This window comes from Dama dama, chromosome 20, assembly GCF_033118175.1.
Source record: "Dama dama isolate Ldn47 chromosome 20, ASM3311817v1, whole genome shotgun sequence".
In the NCBI taxonomy this organism is placed as follows: Eukaryota; Metazoa; Chordata; class Mammalia; order Artiodactyla; family Cervidae; genus Dama; species Dama dama.
The window spans coordinates 51,452,039-51,459,322 of NC_083700.1; positions in this window are offsets into that span (position 1 = coordinate 51,452,039).

The following is a 7,284-nucleotide window of genomic DNA, read 5'->3' on the forward strand; positions in this document are numbered from 1 at the left end:
ATAGTTGGAGCTCTTTTGATAAGAGGGGCTTTTGGCATTTAAAAAATTGTGTATCATTTTATGAACTGGGGAGAGACAGCACAATTTGACATTAGATAGAAAAGACTTTGTTAAAACACTTGGAATTTAAAAGCTCTGCTTGCCTTGTAATGAGTCCTTTGAAAGATAATCTGTTTGGAGCCCTATGGGGTTTCTAAGGAAACATGCAGCTTTGAGGGGAAACATTCTCTCTCCCCCCTGGTCTCAGAAGTGCACATTTCTCAACCTGACATTCTAGCTGGATCACTCTGCTTCCTGATGCAGTAATTAGATATTTTGGTGAAGAAAATTTTAAAGCCTAATCATGCTGTAGTGGGAAGGTGGGATTTCTTTGGGGGCACATTTTCCTCAAAAACCAGGCATTACATTTTGGCCTCTCACAAGATGCCCAGCCCATTACTATGAAAGAGCCTACAGTCTCTGCCCTTGGAGAGGTTACCATTCAGAAGGGAGGAGAGGCTGCCAGCCAAATAATTTACACGTGTGGTAATTGCAATAAACTTTTATTAGTGTTGTCAGAACATTTGACACATTTATTGCATTAACTGAGCCCACTGCCTGGGGGACACAAAGGCAATTACTAAAATATATCAAGGCTTCCCTGGTGGCTCAGATGGTAAGGAATCTGCCTGCAATGCAGGAGACCCGGGTTTGATCCCTGGGTCAGGAATATCACCTGGAGAAGAAAATGGCAACTGACTCCAGTATTCTCGCTTGGAGAATCCCATGGATAGAGGAGCCTAGTGGGCTACAGTCCATGGAGTCGGACACAACTGAGCAACTAACACACACACAATGTATCAAACCTATGTTCTATATTCACAATCACACCATTGCTCATTTTTAAAAATCTCACCAAAAGAGGAAAAAACTACAGTCAATTGTAACATAAATACATCCTGATTTCAGAGATGCTAAAAAATTGAAGATCTGCATCTTCAGCGAGATGCAGTAACTCCATCCAGATTCACCAGGAATACAGTAGGAAAATAATCACAAAGAAAGGTAAGAAGTGAGCTTCCCAGATGGCTCAGTGGGTAAAGAATCTGCCTGCCAGTGCAGGAGATATAGGAGACATGGGTTCAGTCCCTGGGGCAGGAAGATCCCCTGGAGGAGGGAAGAGCAACCCACTCCAGTACTCTTGCCTGGAGAATCCCACGGACAGGCTACAGTCTACTGGGTGGCAAAGAGCTGGACATGACTGACGGTAAGAAGGCACAAGGTAAGAAGCACCACGAGGGAGGTCTGAAAAAGTGCTAAGTTGGTCCAGAACAAGGAGCACTTGATGCTAAGAGATAAGGTAGGTAGGCTTTCCAGAGGAGGTGACATTTGAGCAAGGTCTTAATGAATGAATAAGGATTTGTAGGTAGAGAAGACAGGGCATTTTGGGCTGAGGAAATTGTATGCACAAAGGCGAAGAGGAAATGATAATCACAGTCTGGGCTTCAGATATATGTCCCAACTTAAGGCTCCCAACATAATGTTAGGTTGTATTTCTTCTCTCTTACAGAGGACACAAACACAGTTTTAGTAATTTGTCCAAGGTTTCTCAGCTGGGTGATCAAGAAATACTAGCTATTGCTATTATTTCAGTCCAGTCATGTGGGCCATTGTTCTAAAGCTGTGCTATTCAATATGGTAGCCTCTAGCCATGTGTGACTATTGAGCTCCATATGGTCACTCGAAATGTCAAAATGTGTCTATTTCAAGTTGCATGTGCTGTAAGAATAACTATACCCTGGATTTTGAAGACATAGTACCCAGGAGTTCCCTAGTGGTCTAATGGTTAGGATTTGGTGCTTTCACTCTCTTGGCCCTGCTTCAGTCCCTGGTTGGGATATAGAGATGTCTCAAGTTGCATGACTTGACAAAAAATAAATAAAGACTTAGTACCCCCCCAAAATGTAAGATATATCTGTAATCATTTTTAGATTAATTCAAGTTAAAAATGACAATATTTTGGATGTGCTTGATTAAATAAAATATAATCTTAATTTTTTTTTTTACTTTTTTCTAATTGAGAAAATATTTTAATTTTTATGTAATTTTTATTATCATCACATTATATTTCTGCTGGCCAACACTGTTCTAGGGTGGTCTGCTGAGAGGGAGAGGGATGTGGGGAATTGTGTCCAGGGCAGAGGAATGGTGTGTGCCCAGGTGTGCTGCTCCCTGCCACGAATCCCTTTCTGCTGGCTTAGCCTCACACACTGGCGCATCACTACTTAAGCAGTTTGCCCCAGACTCCACATCTGCTGGTGACAGAGCTGGGCTTTGAAACTAGGCAACCTAACACCTTAGCCTGCCTTTGAGTTCCAGAAATGTGAATGTTTGAGGTATAGGTGATAGTGGCGCCAGGGGAGGGTTCAGGGCCTTCATCCGTTACCCGCTGCAGGAAGCAGGAATGTGTGCGTTCCCAGAAGACCTCGGAGGAGTGAGTGGAATGCTGGGAATTTTTGGCACCAGTGGCAAGGCCTGGAGGAAAATAACTTCCATCCTGTACCAGGGTCCTGTGAGGGCCAGGCACTCCAGGTGCGATGTTGGAGGACAACCAGGGTCTGGCCTATATTAGTGAGCTTCTGTCTGAAGTTTAAGTCCTAACCAGGATCCAAGCCCTTCCATACCCTGACCCCTGTTTCCTAACATCATTGCTCTGGCATCTGCCCCACCCTCTACCCACCATACATCTGGCTCCCTCTAGACCTCACGCACTGCTGTGTGGCCTTGCCTTTTGTTAATTTTTTCCCTCAGCTGATGGGCACTTTCTGTCTTGCCCCAGAGGCCAACTCCTCCTTCAAGACCCAGCTCAAACATCACCTTTCCTATAACCTCCCCTGACTTTGATGGAAAAGACCCGGAAGCTGGGAAAGATTGAAAGCAAAAGGAGAAGGGGGAGGCAGAGGATGAGATGGCTGGTTGGCATCACCAAGTCAGTGGACATGAATCTGAGCAAACTCTGGGAGATAGTGAAGGACAGGGAAGCCTGGCATACTGCAGCCCATGAGATTGCAAAGAGTGGGACATGACTTAGCAACGGAACAGCAACAACCCCTGAGTCACCTGGGACGAAAAGTATCACCATCACTCCTCTGTTCCATACTGCAGCTGTTTGTCTATCTATCCACGGTGCCTGCTTGATGACATGCCCTATCTGGGCAATGGCAACATCCTACTGGTCCTGGCCACCCCAGCAGTGCCAATGTGGGCACACACCAGATGCTCCATGTCTGTTTTGGAATGGAATCAAATTGAATCACGTTTAACCAACTGAAGGAGAATGGCAACAGCTCCTTCACAATGGAATTCCCCTTTGCAAATTCTTAGGAAGGCTAGAGGTTCCTGCTCTTTGCCTGCCTGTTAAAATGCAGGATTGAAAGAGAGAACAGGTAGCAGTTGTTATTGTTTAACTTCTGAAATGGTTGTTACAGAACCAAACTATGCAAGAAAAAACCCATGATAACTCACCCGTGTGACTCAGCAATGAGGCTCCTTCCAGGTGAAACACAGTCAGTTTAGCTTACAGGCTTTTAATCTGTGAGACTCAGTCCCTCTCCCTCACAGGGCTCTCAAGCGCTCAGGTCTCAGTGCTCAAGGCACAGTGGGGGCCCAGCCTGTTGCACCAGAAGGCTTCTAGGCTTGATCCTTCTCTTGACTCGCTTGCTTCTCACAGCAGCTTCATGGAGCATAGAATGTTTGGGGATATTTTCATTGGTCTGAAAGTTTGGTTTCATAAATTAACAAGTTGTGACAACTTCTCCCACCTCCATATGGTTTGATGTTTTCCTTTCAGACCGGCTACTGATGGTTATTGCGCTGTGGATCGTGCCTCTTGAGTCACTACCTGCCTCCATGACTGCAGACAGACGCTGACAGCTGCAATTAGGTGCCCAGTGATACCTTTAAGATGGATGTAGGGCCTGGAGAATGTGCCACAGGCCCAGAAAAGAAGCCCCATCCACGTCAGAATCAAGAGTCGTCATGCTGCTGTATCTGTGAAGGGGTGGTCCTCCCACCAAAATATAACTCTTATTCTAAGAAGAAAAAATTTGACAACCCCTGCCAAGCATAATGCTATTCTACCCTGGGAGCCTGTCCCATCCATCACCTGGATGTTGCATAAAAATTTCAATTATTAAAAAAAAAAATTTCAATTATTTTCTTACAATGTCCAGTGAAGATTCAGCAGCTTGAAGCCAGACAACTTAACTAGACAATCTCTTGGTTGTAAATGGGTGTTGTAAACATAGCAGTGTGTACAATTTAGAGAAGGAAGTCTGCCTTCTTCTCAAAGCAGAGAACTTGCCTATGCCATCAGTGTGTGAAGAGCCATGCAATGGAAGGATTTGCTGAGACTTAGCTTCTTTGGTAGTGTCCCGCTCTTCTCCTCCTACTCCATCTCTTTCTTCTGCTTCTCCTTTCTACCAAGAAAGAAAACAGAAAGTCTGAGTGCCTGTCCTAAAGCACTGCAGTAGCTCGCTCTGTCTGAGGGCAATAGGGCCCCTTAGAGACCACTGGCATGCCCAAACATAAGAAGTGATGGGTAATTTCCTACTTGCTGGAAATGAGGACCTTTTGTGTTTCAAGGGTTGAAAAGGGAAAGTTTCCAGACCTACGGTGGCCTGGTCCCTGGAGATGGAAAGTTTATGGAAGTTTGGGGTCTGCAGAGCTGGACAGCCTGATAAAATCTGAGGTAACCCTCTTGGGTGACTAGATCTTTGGGGAAAAGATCTCCTAAAGGACTGAAAATTAGCAGTAAGAGCTGCAATTCTGGGAACCTAAGCAAGGGACAGTCTCAGCTGGGCTAAGCGTTAGGTCTCAAAGTTCTCTTTCCCACACAGATCTTCAGCAGCCTTTGCAGAACCCTGCATAATATCATCTGAAGGCTTACGTGGGGGTGTCTTCCATAGCCATGTGGCAGTGATCAGTAACATTTCTCCCACTGGGCTGCAGAAGTCAGGTTGTCCCCTATTTAATCCAAAAAGAGTCTTTGAGACTGTGGACAAGTCATAGGGTTGGAGACAGCCCCATGACAGAGATGCTGGACTTTCACTAACCCCACAATCTATTAAACCATGGGAACTTAAGCCACTTGTTTTGTGTGAAAAAACTAAATATGACAGTATTCCCCCCTGGATTTGTGAAGCAGTCCTACTGGTTATTGCATCCAGGATATGTGTGCCTATGAACAATTTGAAAGCTGAGAAGTTTTCACCATCAGCCCCAAATTGAAAGCTTACGAAAGTGCTGACCCGAAGTTTCTGCCCTGATAGTTCTGAGATTCACTGTCAGTTCAATCAGTTCAGTTACTCAGTCGTATCCAACTCTTTACAACCCCAAGGATTGCAGCACGCCAGGCCTCCCTGTCCATCACCAACTTCTGGAGCTTGCTCAAACTCATGTCCATCAAGTCAGTGATGCCATCCAACCATCTCATCCTCTGTCATCCCCTTCTCCTGCCTTCAATCTTTCCTGGCATCAGGGTCTTTTCCAATGAATCAGTTCTTCGCATCAGGTGACCAGGTGACCAAAGTATTGGAGCTTCAGCTTCAGCATCAGTCCTTCCAATGAATATTCAGGACTGATTTCCTTTAGGATTGACTGGTTTGATCTTGCAGGCCAAGGGACTCTCAAGAGTCTTCTCCAACTCCACAGTTCAGAAGCATCAGTTTTTTGGTGTGCAGCTTTCTTTATGACCCAGGTCTCACATCCATACATGACGACTGGAAAAACCATAGCTTTGACTAAATGGACCTTTGTTGGCAAAGTAATGTCTCTGCTTTTTAATATGCTCTTTAGGTTGATCATAGCTTTTCTTCCAAGGAGCAAGTGTCTTTTGATTTCATGGCTGCAGACACCGTTTGCAGTAATTTTGGAGCCCCCCAAAATAGTCTCTCATTGTTTCCATTGTTTCCCCATCTATTTGCCATGAAGTGATGTGACCAGATGCCATGATCTTGGTTTTTTGAATGTTGAGTTTTAAGCCAACTTTTTCACTCTCCTCTTTCACTTTCATCAAGAAGCTCTTTAGTTCCTCTTTGCTTTCTGCCATAAGGGTGGTGTCATCTGCATGTCTGAGGTTATTGATATTTCTCCTGGCAACCTTGATTCCAACTTGTGCTTCATCCGGCCCAGCATTTCACACGATGTACTCTGCATAGAAGTTGAATAAGTAGGATGACAATATACAGCCCTGACATACTCCTCTTAAAAGTTTGGAACCAGTCTGTTGTTCTATGTCCAGTTCTAACTGTTGCCTCTTGACCTGCATTCATTGAGTCAAAAACAAACAGCCGAAGCTGCCTGATGTATATTTTGTGTTTATAATGAGAAGGGAAAATGATCACTCTTGGGGAAGATGGTGCTAAAACAAAGCCACACAAGAGCCTAAACTTTGAGACAAGGTTTGCCCATAGTCATTGTGCATTTAATAAATGTCCATAATACTTGCTCTTTGCCATTCACTGTGCTAAGTACTTGAGAATAAAATGATATAGCAGGTGTTGTCCTTGCACTCTGATATAGAGATGGAGAGATACATTAGTGAAATCATTGCTCAAAAAAGTAAATAGCTGTAGTTAGCACTAGAGAACTAATTCTTTATTTTCAGTTTGATTGATTTTCAGCTAAGAGGATAGATGAGACTCTATGTATAGAGGTCAAGATAGGAAAGAGTTAAGCCCTACATGAGGCCTTGCAGAGGCTGTCCTAGGGGAGAAGAAGGACCTATTCATCCGTCCTTGGGCGATGGGTTGGTTCTTCCTCTACTGTCATTTCAGAGAATGCATGTTCCCTCCGGCAGCCTTGCTGGCCCGGAAGGTCACTGCAGGCTCAGGGGGCCACAAACACAGGATTGTTCACTCTCTGGCTGGTGAACTGGGCTGGGGACCAAACTGGCCCACAAACTCAGGTTTTCCCGTTTCATTTCAAGGTCAGCCAACTTTAAGACTGAAAAACGGGCTTATGGCAACACTAAGAGTAATGGTGAGGGGAGCCAAAGTCAATGCCATCACTAGATCATGCTGCCTTCGGGATAATTTCTCAATCTTTGAAACAATTGCAGAGTGATTGCCAGAGGGTTTCAGAGGGGAGGAGAGCTGAAGTGACTTTGGCTAATAAGGTTGTATGTCGAAATAATACAAAACAATAAAAAGAATTTCCTAGGAATCCCTGTCTAGTCTATTTTTGAGCAGTGTGGTTTTAGTTTCTTCCTATAATTCTTAGGCATATGGTGAACTAATATGGAAT